The 14,689-nt window shown below is 35.1% G+C and overlaps 1 pseudogene; it reads left to right on the top strand.

Annotated features, from left to right (window-relative positions):
• The first annotated feature begins 4,398 nt into the window (after window positions 1-4,398).
• On the top strand, window positions 4,399-10,479 carry LOC114053041 (annotated as a pseudogene).
• Window positions 10,480-14,689: the final 4,210 nt, after the last annotated feature.

Genomic DNA, 14,689 nt, shown 5'->3' with positions numbered 1-14,689 from the left:
TCATCACAGACATGAATTCTAGAAGTTTGGACATCTGACTTAAGAATGGACATCTGCATAAGAATGCAGATGTGATTGGAAGAGGCAAACTCCTTAACCTGAGATGGGGCCATTTTTCCAATTGGGGACATGTAGACATTTGAGTTAGGTGGGTCTTCTGCCTGGCATAATGAGCCTAGTTTGGCAGGAATAATTTAGTAAGAAGCAAACTGCTGCTTTAAGAAATATATGTAGTGCATGTCCGCTTTTGGTAGCTTGCAGCACCAGAAAACTAAGAATTTCTTATTCTATCCACCCTTCCATGCCTGCCTCATACAGCCTGGTCTTTATGAACAGAGGTTTCCAAAACCATGGGTCATAAGGGCTCAAGGGGAAAGACTGATACATAGCCTGCTTGAGACCTTTCAAGGAAGTATTTGGGTCCCACTCAAAAGGCATTTTGCAGGTAACTTGGTAGATGCAGTTCATTAGCATATGCAGGTGAAGAATATGAGTTCTCCATAGAACAAAGTGTCCAACAGATCTCTGGGCACTTTTCTATCTTTGTAACATCTCTTTTTAAAAATTAATTTATTGGGAGCTAAGATGGTGGAGTAAAAGCAGTGACTTGCTTGAGCTCTCCACCAAACCCCTCCAAATACCTGTAAAAAAAATGGCTCTAAACAAATTCTAGAGCAGCAGAACCCACAAAAAGACAGAGTGAAACAAATTTCCAGCCCAAGACAACCTGGATGGGTGATTAGAAAGGTCTATCATGCCCGGCTGGGGGAGGAATGCAGTTCGACTTGGGCACACAGGCAAAACAGGCCTCAGTGAACCTGAAGCAGATCTCAGAGGACTGAATCTTGGGCAGTTGTGGCGGTTTCCAGACTTCTCAACCCACAAACACCAAAGACAACTTAGAAGTTCAGTAGGAAAAGTGTGTGACTGCAGTGAGAGAGAAGCTATGTCCCAGCCCCAGTCCCCATGTGTGACCCTGGGGCAGTGACTGCTTCCTGAGCTTCTGGCCCATAGACTGAAGGGGAATTGAGTGGCTGATCAGAGGGGGATTGCAGGGATCTCTTTGCTGGTGCAGGATTCTTTTGCTTTCCCCAGGCTTGGATCTGGGTCATATTTCTGGGTGGTGGTCCTGGGGCAAGGAGGAGTGCTGGTGTGGTTGAGCTTGTAGTGGTGGTGAACAGGGAATCCTCTTCCCAGTTCCAAGGCAGAAAAGGGTACTTGTGGTCACTCATAGACCAGAGCACAGGCCAGGAAAGGAGTAAACACCTCACCTCTTATCATACCACCTTGGAAGAACTGAAAATTTACAGATCCCTAGAAGTATCTCTGAAAACAAATGCACGAAACCCCCTAAGCTTGAGACAGTACATTCCCCGCAACAGAAGCACACCCCTACCTTAACAAAGAGTTTATAACTCAGGTAATTGGCCAGGATCATGAGCAAGCAGCACAAAAAGAGTCAGACTATAGAATCTTTCTTTGGTGACAAAGAAGATCAAAACATACAACCAGAAGAAGACAACAAAGTCAAAGCTCCTACATCCAAAGCCTCCAAGAAAAATATGAATTGGTCCCAGGCCATGGAAGAGCTCAAAAAGGATTTTGAGAAGCAAGTAGGAGAAGAGGAACAACTGGAAAGAGAAATGAGAGTGATGCAAGAAAATCATGAAAACTAGTAAACAAGCTGCTAAAGGAGAACCCGCCCCCCCTTCAAAAAAAAATACTGAAGAAAATAACACCTTAAAAATAGCCTAACCCAAATGGCAAAAGAGGTCCAAAAAGCTAATGAGGAGAAGAATGCCATAAAAATCAGAATTGGCCAAATGGAAAAGGAAGTCCAAAAGCTCACTGAGGAAGATACTTCCTTAAAAATCAGAATGGAGCAGTTGGAAGCTAGTGACTTTATGAGAAATCAAGACATTGTAAAACAAAACCAAAAGAATGAAAAATAGAAGACAATGTGAAATATCTCATTGGAAAAATAACTTACCTGGAAAATAGATCCAGGAGAGACAATTTAAAAAATATTGGACTATCTGAAAGCCATGATCAACAAAAGAGCCTAGACATCATCTTTCAAGAAAAACTGCCCTGATATTCTAAAAAATAGAAATGGAAAGAATCCACCAATCACCTCCTGAAGGAGATCCCCCAAAGAAAACTCCTAGGAATATTGTAGCCAAGCTCCAGAGTTCCCAAGTCAAGGAGAAAATATTGCAAGCAGCCAGAAAGAAACAATTCAAGTGTTGTGGAAACACGATCAGGATAACACAAGATTTAGCAGCTTCTACGTTAAGGGACAGTAGGCCTTGGAATGTGATATTTGGGAGGGCAGAGGAGATAGGATTACAGCCAAGAATCACCTACTCAGCAAAAGTAAATATAATACTTCAGGGGAAAAATGGATATTCAGTGAAATAGATGACTTTCAAGCATTCTTGATGAAAAGACCAGAGCTGAATAGAAATTTTGACTTACAAATACAAAACTCAAGTGAAACGTGAATAGATAAACAGGAAAGAGAAATCATAAGAGACTTATTAAGGTTGAACTGTTTACATTCCTGCATGGAAAGATGATATTTGTAACTCATGACACCTTTGTCAGTATTAGGGTAGTTGGAGGGAAAAAATTATATGTATGTATAGAGGTAGGTAGGTAGAGGGCACAGGGTGAGTTGAAGATGAAGGGGTGATATCTGGAGAATAAAATTAAGGGGTGAGAGGATTATACTGGGAGAAGGAGAAAGGGAGAGGTAGAATGGGGTAAATTATCTCACATAAAACAGACAAGAAAAGGCTTTTACAGTGGAGGGGAAGTGGGGAAAGGTGAGAGGGAATGAGTGAGTCTTATTCTCATTGGATTTGGCTTGAGGAGGAAATAACATACACACTCAGTTGGGTATGGAATCTATCTTACCCTACAGGAAAATGGGGAGGAAGGGGACAAGAAAGCAGGGGGATGATAGAGGGGAGGGCAGATTGAGAGAGGGGGTAATCAGAAGCAAACACTTCTAATCAAGGACAGGGTCAAAAGAGAGAATATTATAAATAGGGGGTTGGGATAGGATGAAGGGAAATATAGCTAGTTTTCCACAGCATGACTACTGTGGAAGTATTTTGCATGACTACACATGTATAACCTGTATTGAATTGCTTGCCTTTTCAGTGAGGGTGAGTAGGGAGAAAGGGAGAAAATTCAGAACCCAAAGTTTTAAAAACAAATGTTGAAAATTGTTTTCACCTGCATCTGGGAAATAAGATGTCTAGGCAATGGAGTATAGAAATCTATCCTGCCCTACAGGGAAATTGAAGGGGAAGGGGATAAGAGAAGGGGGGGCAGAGATAGAAGGGAGGGCAGATTAGGGGAAAGGGTATTCAGAATGCATGCCATTTTAGGGTGGGAGGAGGGACGAGATGGGGAGAAAATTTGGAACTGAAAATATTGTGGAAGTGAATGTTGAAAGCTAAAAATAAATAAATTTAAAAAAATAAAAATTAATTTATTTTTAGTTTTCAACAATCTCTTCCATAAGTTTTGAGTTTCAAATTTTCTCTCCCTCCCTCCGTTCCTCCCTCCCCAAGATGGCGTGGAATCTGATATAGGCTCTACATATACATTCCTATTAAATATTTTTTCACATTAGTCATGTTGTGAAGAAGAATTAGAACCAATAGCAGGAACCACAAGAAAGAAGAAACAAAACAAAACAGAAGAAAAAAAGAGGAAATAGTATGCTTTGATCTACATTCCAACTCCATAGTTCTTTCTCTGGATGTGGACAGCATTTTACATCATGAGACTTTTGGAGATGTCTTAAATCCTTGCATTGCTGAGAAGAGTTAAGGCTAGATACTCCCAAGAGCTAATGATACCCCTTCCTTCCATATTCTGGTCTCTGGAATTCCCCATTGGTGATCCAAATGGGGCAGAGGCTCTCGGAGAGATTCCTTAGTCTTGGATGGTGCTGAAGGGCCCCTAGTGCTGGAATTCATGGTACAATTTTAATAGACCACTAATCTCTTTATTACCAATCCTGTATTTCAGTAGCCTCATTACCCTCTGTCCATCTAACAGGGCACTGAGTTATGTGCCTCTTTCCTCCATTCTCACACCATTTATTGGCATTGATAGTAATATTTGTCCATATCACAGCTGTCCTGATCTCCTGCTCACATTTCACCACTTGATTAGCCCACACCAAGAAGGCAGGATCTAATTGTCCCTGGGGCAGGCTGGTCATAGGGTATGTCAGGCCTGGGGAGAAGGTTAGATCAAATCCATCAATCCAATTTCCTTTAGGAACTTCATCCCCTCCCTTGCATACCCCCTTTAGGAAGCAGGCTAAAATGGGAGTTCATCTTTATGGGGCAATTCCCTGTGAAGTCATGGATGGCCATGGTTTCTGCATTGATTGAGACCTATTCTAGGCTAGTCCAGATACTAGCAGGGCCCTGCAGACAGCCTGTGCTCTCAGTTGTGTCACTAATTGGACCCCTCAGATTTTGGAAAACCCACATTCCACACCTGGGTATCCTGATTACTCCCATTTATGGAATCACCTACAAGTCTAACCATATCACTCCACCCTCATCTATAAATATACATATGTACATATTCCTGCACACATACACAAACTCAATACATTTCAAAGATTATTACTTTCAGGAGCAAATATAGTTTCTTCTTTGGCGTTTAAAGCTTCTTCACATAAATGACTTCATCTCTCATTTCCTGGTTTTTATAATAGCTGTGTCTCATGCCTACAACTGACAAAATGCCTACAAATACAAATAAGGGTATGTATTAGGGCATAAAAAACTCACATATATAGAAAAGGAGAAATATTAAATCCACCCTTTGGGGAACAAAATGCTATAAAATGACATTCAATAAAGGGCTTTGGAAGCATAAATTAAAATTAATTGGAAACTAAATCTAATCCTAAAAAATGAGTTGATAAAAGAACAAATTGTAGAAACAATCAATAATTTAATTAAAAATCATGACAACAGTAAGACAACACACCAAAATTGTGGGTTTGCAACCAAAGCATTTAGTACTTCAGGGGAAAAAATGGAAAAAAGTACGTAGGAGAAAATGTATATCTCTCAACAAACATCAATAAAAGAGAGAAAGAGTAGATCAATGAATTGGGTATGCAACTGAAAAAAGGAGAAAAAACAAATTAAAAATCTTCAATTAAACATCAAAATAGAAACCCTGAATATCAAAAGATTAATAATATCAGATATAATAAAAACATTGAACTAGTAAATCTAGGAGCTGATTTTATTTTTAAAAAAGTAAATAAACTATTGGTTCATTTAATTTTAAAAAAAGAAAGAAAACCAAGTTAATATTAGAAATGAAAAGGGTGAATTCACCTCCAGTGAAGAGAAAATTAAAGATTATGGGCTCCTTGAAGGCAGTTACTGTCTTTTGCCTCTTTTTGTATCCTCATTGCTTGGCATATTGCCTGGCATATGTGCTTAATAATAATCATAAGTTCTTAATAAATGTTTATTAATTGATTGAAAATTAAAGCATTTAGTCAAAATATTTTCCCCAACTTTATGCCAATAAAACTGACAATCTAAATGAAATGGATGAATATTTACAAAACTACTCATTTCTCAGACTAACAAAAGAGGTAATAGAATATTTAAATAACTCTCTTAGAAAAAAGACCATAAATGAACTCCCTAAGGAAAAAAAAAAATCCAGGACCCGATGGATTTGTAAGCTAATTCTACTGAACATTTAAAGAACAATTAAGTACAATACTATATAAACCATTTGAAAAAATAGGTAGAATGCTATGAAATTCCTTCTATGTCACAAATATAGATTTGATACCTAAACCAGAAAGAACCAAAACAGAGAAAGAAAACTATAGACTCCTTTCCCTAATGGATATTGAGGCAAAATTTTTAAATAAAACACCAGCAAAGATATTATTTACCAGCAGTAAATCTCAAAGATCATACACTATGACAAGATGGGATTTATACCAGGCGTCCAAGGCTGGTTCGATATAAACACAATTGAACATACCAATAACAAAAAGAACAAAAATCATATGATTATGTCAAAAGATGCAGAAAAAGCTTTTGACAAAATGCAGCAAGAAATGAAGTTTTTCTTGAAACGAAGTAGTATCTATCTGAAACCAAGAGCAAGCATTGTCTTTAATGGGGATTAGCTAGACACCTTTCCAGTAAGATCAAGGGTGTAGCAAGAATGTCCATTATCACCATTATTACTCAATACGATATTAGAAATACTAGCTATAACAATACAACAAGAAAAAGAAATTGAAGGGATAAGATTAGGTAGCAGGGAAACAAAACTATGACTTGTTGCAGATAATATTATGATGGTATACTTAGAGAACCCTAGAGAATCAACTAAAACAATGAGTTGAAATAATTAGGACAAAAATAAACCCACATAATTCATCAGCATTTCTATATATTACCAACAAAACCCATAGGAAGACACAGAAAAAGAAAGTCTATTTAAAATAATAGCAAAAAAAAATGAAATAAAGATTAAAGATGTAAATTGTTTAAACAGTAACTAGAGACAGTATAAAATACTTGGGAGTCTACTTGTTGAGACGTACACAGGAATTATATGAACACAATTACAAAACATTTTACACACATATATAGGTCTAAACAGTTGGAGAAATATTAATTTCTCAGGAGTAGACCAAGCCAATGTAATAAAAATGACATTATTACATAAGTGAATTAATTTAGTGTCATGCCTGTCAAAATACCAAAGGATTATTTTATAGAACTAGAAGAAATAATAACAAAATTAATCTGGAGAAATAAAAAATCAAGAATTTCAATGGAATCAGCTGGGAAAAATGAAAGAAAGCAATTTAGTAGTACCAGACTTCAAACTATACAACAAAGTGGTAATTATCAAGACATTTTAGTACTGCATAATAAATGTAGTGCTCAATCAGTGGTACAGATGAGGTATACAATATAAAGAATAAATGACCATAGTAACCCAGTGTTTAATAAATCCAAAGATCCAAGCTATTGAGACAAGAACTCGTTATTTAACAGAAAACATTTGGGAAAACTGGAAAGCAGTTTGGCAAAACCTAGGTAGAGCCCAGCATGTTACATTGTAAACTTATAGCAAGATAAACTCAAAATGGTTATATGATTAGGGGTGATATCATAAGCAAATCAGGGAAGCAAGGAAAAGAAATACCTGTCAGATCTATGGATAAAGGAAGAGTTTATGACTAAGTAAGAGATAGAGAAGATCATGGGAACTAATATAGATAATTTTGATTATATAAAATTAAAAAGATTTTACACAAACGAAACTAATGAAGCCAAAATTAGGAGGAAAACAGAAAACTGGGAAAATGTTTTACTGTATGTTTCTCTAATAAAGATCTCCTTTCTCAAATATATAGGGAACTGAACAAAATTTATTTTTAAAAAAAGAGCCATTCTCCAAATGATGAATGATCAAAGGATATGAACAGGTAGTTTTCAGAAGAAAAACAAATTTACCAATAGTTAAATGAAAAAAAATCTTCAAATCATGAAAACTAGAGAAATGCAAATTAAAACAATTCTTAGTGACACCTCACACACATCGTATTTGTTAAGATGCCAGAGAAAGAAAATGACAAATGTTGGAGGGGATGTGGAAAAATAAGGGCACTAATGCACTGTTGGTGAAAGCTGTGAACTGTTTCAACTCTTCTGAAGAATAATTTGGAACTGTGCCCAAAGGACTATAAAACTGTGCATACCTTTTTGCTCAGAAATACCACTACTAGGTCTCTACCCCAAAAACATAAAAGAAAAAGGAAAAGGACTCATACATTCAAAAATACTTATAGCAGCTCTTTTTGTAGTAGAAAAGAATTGGAAAATGAGGGGATGTCCATTATTTGGGGAATGGCTGCACAAGTTGTGGTATATGACTGTGATGGTATACTATTTTGCTATAAGAAATGACAAAAGATACAGTTTAAGAAAAATATGGGCAGACTTACAAAAGGTAATGCAAAGTGAAATGAGTATAACTAAAAGAATAAAATATATAGTAAGAGCAATATTGTAATGAAAACCAACTGTAAAAGACTTTACTACTCTGATTAATACATTATCAACAACAATTCCAAAGGACTGGTGATTAAAATGCTGTCCACCTCCACAGAGAATTGATGAACTCTGAGTGTCGACTGAAGCATAACTGTACCTTTTTACTTTATTTTTTCTGCTTTTTTTGCAACGTGGCTAATATGAAAATATGTCTTGCTTGACTATATACATACATACATACATATATACATGGGTATTATATTTCTTGCCTTCTCAGTGGATGGGGAAGGGAGTGGATGGGATGAATTAAGAACTGAAATTAAAAAAAAAAAACAAACCAAAACTGTGGGGCACTGAACAACTGAATATAATGTGTCAGATATGGTCTGACTGGCTTAGAGTGCACAACAACAATCATTACCTTATTTTTAGAAGCCATTGGTCTCAATACAACCCAAGATTACATTAACTATTTTGGTAACCATATGACATTGTTAATTCATATAAAGCTTGCTAAAACTCCTATATCTTCTGCAGACAATCTGTTGCTTAATCATACCTCTCCCGTCTTGTCCTTGAGTTAAAAAAATCAACTTTACAAGTGAGCATCTTGTCCTTGAGTTAAAAAAAAATTCACCTTCACAAGTGTAAGACTTTACATTTACTGTTACTAAATTTCATCTAATTAGATTTTAGCACAATGTTCTAGCCTGCTAAGATCTCCCTGGAGATTGACTGGTATCTAATATGTTAACTATTGCTAACAACTTTGGGACTTCTGCAGTCTTAAAAAGCAAGGTACCTCTGTCTATAAACCAAAATGTTGGACAGCAAAGAGCCCAGCACAGATCCTTGGACAATTCATTAGAGACCTCCTGCCAGTTTGATAGTGAACTATTAATAACTACTCTTCTCAGTGCCACCATTCAACCAAATTCACCTAATTATATTATCTAGCCCACATCTCTATGTATTTTCCACACAATCTTAACTTTTTAGATGAGGAAATCAGTATGCAATAAATTCAACAAAAGTCTATAAACATTACCATGTGCAAGATAAGGTGCAAGGGATGCAAAGATAAGACAAACAGTGGTAAACAACACAAAAGTTGTCCACCCTCCAGTAAATTACAAAGAGATTAAGTGATTTTCCTTAGGTTACATAGCTACTTTATTACGGAGGCATGGCTGGAATCCAGATTACTATACTCCTCTGCTATGTCAAACTCTCTTGACCACTTTTAGCATCTGAAATAGTGAATGAAATACAGTGATCTCAAAGATTGCAAGATTCATTAAAATGATGTTGTCCAGTACATGATACTTGCTTAAGATTTGCATATTATAACTTGAACCTGGGTTTTGGTCTATAATTATTTTTCTTTCAGTTTTTTGCCCTTACTTATTTGTAAATTTCTAAGAAAGGGAGAGTGAAGAAGGGGAGAAAAAGAAAAGCCTCATTACTGAAGGCGAGAGAGAAGAAAGTAGAGAGGTTGACGACGCAAGTATCTTCCCTACAAAAGGACTCATTTACGATTGTCCAATGAAAGGGACAAAAATTTTGTGAAATTGGATGAGTACACTTCTCTCTAAGTAAGAAGAAAACTGACGGATTCAGAAATCTTCATAAACTACTTTCCAAGAGGCTAGGCACAGTAGTTTCTCTGAAGAAGAATGTGGGTCAGTTCAATAACTTTCCATTTGAAAAAGGAAATGACCAATATATAAACAAGGAAAAAATTTAGGAATGCCATGTTGAAGAACATTTGTGAAGTTCTTGATTTGGAGAGAGATGCATAAATAGTGAATAGGTACCCAGGATCTTGAATTTGTTAATGCATCCAAAGCTTTCTATCAAGTTATTACCAAAAGAAATGTTTTTAAACCACCAAGCAAAGGCAATAAAGAGGAAGGGAGCAGCTCTCGGAAGGCAAAGAAGGCTAAACATACAAAATGCCCTGAAATTATATCAGATAAAACTAGTAGTGAATATGAAAAAAAGGATTCTTCAGAGACAGATAAAGTGAAGAGCCACCTAAAAAGACATCTAAAAATGAAAATCCTAAACAAAAATATCCTTCTGAAAGCAAAAAAAAAAAAAACCTGCAAAATGTGCCCATATAAAGAAGGTGGATAGTAGTACTACTAAGAAAAATAAAAATGATTCCATTAAAGAAAGTGAATCTGAAGATAGTTCATGTGATGTGCCTTTAATTAAAAAAGCTGAAGCAACTTCCTACAAATGAAGAATTAAAGGATACCATAAAAAAATTTCAGGCTAATGCCAACTTGAAGTCACAATGAAACAGATTTGCAAAGAGGTATATGAAAACTATCTTGCTTATTATTTGTCTGAAAGAAAAGATTTCATCAAAAAAGACTGTTAAAGTTTTAATTTCATCAGACAGCTAATTTATAAACGTTGCTGATTTGGATTGTTTCTGTGAAATTTAAAAACGTGATAAACACTCACAAAAAGAATATTATTTCTTTTTCTAATTCTCTGTTGGTTAAGCATTGTGTTAAGCTGAAATGACTGCTGACTTTGTATCATAAGAGTTATATAAAATTTTGTTTGAGTTCACTCTTTTAAATTGCATTTCTATGCAATTGTTTTAGTTAAGATATTTGAATGGTTTCCTTTTTATATTTTGCTATTTTTACATTTTGGATTTCTTTATATAAGGTAATGGACTCTTGTACTGTTGTAGCTTTTAGTATGCTTAATATTGATAGCTTGCTAATCTAACTATTGGTATCTTGTATGTGCAGAGTTTAGGTTATTGCAGTATTTGGTACAGAAAATATTTTGAATATACTTTTGACTAATAATCTAAACTTTGATTAGTGAGTTTGTTATATTCAGGATATATAATATACATGCTATGAATATTTGAGTGACTGAATCTTAACTTCTCTTGCATGTATACTGCAAATTAACAACATGATAGAACAATTGGCATATACGCTGTTTTTGTAGTTTTAAAAAACGGATTTGTTGTGTATAAGGTTTTCATATTTCTTCTGTGCAGATCAGTTTTTAAATCTATGTATCTTCCTACAGTTTTTTAAAATTTGCTGATTTTGAACCAAACACCAACTGTAGCTATTATATACAGCTTGTTTTTCTTTTAAAATATATAAGTTCAACATAGAACTTTCTTTTTTAAAACTTTTTTACTATTTAATTTTTCCCGATTACATGTAAAAATAATTTTTATCATTTTTCTAAAATTTTGAGTTCCAAATTCTCTCTTTCCCTCCCTTCTCCCCTCATCAAGGAGGCAAGCAGTTTGATATAGGTTATACATTTGCAGTCGTGCAAAACATATTTCCATATTAGTCATGTTTTGAATGAAAACACAGACCCCCTCCAAAAACACCCAAGAAAAATAAAGTTTAAAAAAAGTATTCTTCGATGTGCATTTAGACTCCATCAGTTCTTTCTCTGGAGATGGACAGCATTTTTCATCATAAGTCCTTCAGAATTGTCTTGGATTGTTATATTGCCAAGAATAGCTAAGTCATTCACAGGTGATTATTGTACAATATTGCTGTTACTATGCACAGTGCTTTCCTGGTTCTGCTCACTTTACTTTGTATCAGTTCATGTTAGTCTTTCTAGGCTTTTCTGAAACCATCCTGTTCATAATTTCTTATAGCACAATAGTATTCCATCACAGTCATATACCACAGCTTGTTCAGCCATTCCCCAGTTGGTAAGCACCCCCTCAATTTCCAATTCTTTGCCACCACAAAAAAGAGCTGCTACAAATATTTTTACCTCTTTGGGATATAGACCCAGTAATGGTATTGCTGAGTCCAAGGGTAAGCAGAGTTTCATAGCCCTTTGAGCATAGTTCCAAATTGCTCTCCAGAATGGTTGGATTAGTTTACAACACCACCAACAGTGCATTAGTGTCCCAGTTTTCCCATATCTATCACATTTGTAATTTTCCTTTTTGGTCTTATTAGCTTATTAATTCAGATGACTGGAATGAGGCTACTCTTAACTAACCTTAAAGCATATCCCAAAATTCACTTCTGATTTTAAAATAAAATTTCATTTTTTTCTGTACAGCTTGTAAGTGAAAATATTAAAATGGTGAGTTCTGAATGTTAAATATATATATAATTATATAATATATTATATATAATATATATTATATATATAATATATATATGGCAGCTTGCCTTACATAAACAGTGGAGTTTGTGACTTTTTTAAAAAAGAAAAATAAAGTAGAATATTATTCAGTCTACTCTAAAGAATTGTTCAGATGACAACCATAAAGCATTTCATCCCTTCATAGGCATGACAATTTAATGTAATTAGTTTCTTTATCTGTGCCAATAGAATTGTTAATGGATTAATTAAGCAACATAATATAAATGTTAATTAAGCTTCCAAATGTTATTCAGTGATCATTTGCCAAACCACAGTAATTTTTATAATTCTCTTAATTAACAGTATTATTTCTGGATAGAGTATAATAGTCCACGTGAATTATTTTTTTACATTAAAAATAATCATCAAGTGTTTATTGTGAGTATGAAGATTCTAAATGTGGAAAATGTCTTCATCCAGGGAAGCTGGATGAAACAGTTTTTAATACATTGAGCCTGAGTCCTTCTTTGGTCTACATAAACCTGGGCTGGATGTCCAATGAGCCCTTAAGCGGTCATTTAAGACTCACAGAACACACACTTGGAACAGAACCAAGTCAAGCTATATTGCTGGATATTGAGAAGCTACCCTGGGGCCTATGTTAAAATCCTGTATGGGTGACTGAGGGAAGGCTGGTAGCCAGGTGCTGAGGCACAACATATTGACAATGGAGTGATAGTATGAATACTGGCCAGCTCTTGAGCTGCAAATAAGAAATAGAGAATCGCAGAATCACACAGAAATATAACCACTGTGATTCAGTATTCAGTCTCTGCTGTCACATCAGAAATATACTCAGGCTGACACAAGCGACCAACATATACATGCATAATTGTTTAAATATATGTGTGTATATGTGTGTGTGCATGTGTGTGCGTGTATACTGAGAAATATACACACATACACATGTCCTCTACCCACCACCACCAAAAAAAGAAAAGAAGGGACAAGGAATAATAAAAACAATGAATACCAAGATAGTCATGTATTTATGAACTTGAGGCTGAAGTAAGAAAAGATAATAGCAATAAGATGCGGTGGAAAGACAATACTTACATTTAAGTCTTATATCCAACACTTAATAATTGTGTGGTCCTTGACAAGCCTTAGTCTCTTCACCTATGAAAGAGTGATATTAAAATCTATAGTAACTATCTCACAGGATTTTTGTGAGAATCAAATGAAATCAACCACAAAAGTAAAGTACTTTGAAAGACTTAAAGCATATTGTTATTATAGTGGTTAGGAGAAGGTAGATGAGAGTACGAAAGGATAAGAGTGGATGGAGGAGAAAATTGGGTCAGTAAAATAATTCCTGGATGGCACCATGTGTACTTTAAAATCACATACAACTCTCAGAGTCAAGAGTGTTAAAAAGTTCAGCCAGATTCTGTTCCACTATCCCAAAATGATGAATGGATATAGATCTTTCAGAGAAGTAGTGTGTTATCTTTGGTTTGGAGCTGCCAAATAGATACAGTAAGCATGGTAATTTCATTTGGCCAGATGGAGACTTTTTTCTTCTCCAAACCTGGGAGAATCAGCTGCTACTGACCTTCTGAAAGTGTAGAAGAGAATTGCCTTCAGTAATTTGCTAGGCATGGGCTCTGGCTTAGAAAACCTGCCTATGCAGGATGGGAAGATTTAGTATGGGTATACACAGCCATCTTAAATAAGTCGGAGGAAGAAAATAAACAAGCAAATACTTGCTGTTTTTAAAGTTATATTGACTTTTAGCTAGCTATTTTTCAGAGCTGTACTGTCTCTGCCTTTGATTTTTCAGTGATTTCTGATTGTACCTATATTCCAGTGGTTCTCATACTTTTGGGTCTCAGGACCCATTTATACTCTCAAAAATTATATAGTATTCCGAAGAACTTTTATGTATTTTGGTTATATTATCAATATTTTCCATATTAGAAATTAAAACTGATACATTTAAAATATTTCTTTATTAATACATTAAAACAATAATCTGTTCCATGTTAACACATGCAATACTTCTATGAAAATAACTATATTTTCAAAAAATTAATGAGAGTAATGGCACTGTTTTACATTTATACTAATCTCTTTAATATCTACCTTAATGTAAGACAGCTAGAATCTCGTATCTATGAATATTGCAGTATTTTTTGTGGTTTTGGTAGAAGTCTGTGAAGAAAATCTAGCCTTACGTAGATATGTAGTTGGAGAAGAGGAGGTATTTTATTAGCCTTTTCAGATAATGGTGGATATTCTTTGATGCAGCATCAAAACTTGACAAGTGGCAGGTTATTAAAGGTCAGCTGCAATGTGGAATCTGAAACCATGGCAATGCCATGCGTGATTTTATAACATCATTCACTGATCATTTGGAAAAAATATTAGTTAACTGAGTTGTACATCTTCCAAGTCTTGATACATTTCATTATAAAAGATCAAAAAGT

Source organism: Vombatus ursinus, unplaced genomic scaffold (genome assembly GCF_900497805.2).
Source record: "Vombatus ursinus unplaced genomic scaffold, bare-nosed wombat genome assembly UNPS02003894.1, whole genome shotgun sequence".
Classification (NCBI taxonomy): Eukaryota; Metazoa; Chordata; class Mammalia; order Diprotodontia; family Vombatidae; genus Vombatus; species Vombatus ursinus.
Note: the sequence above shows the minus strand (reverse complement) of the source record. Positions and strands in the feature narration are given on the sequence as shown.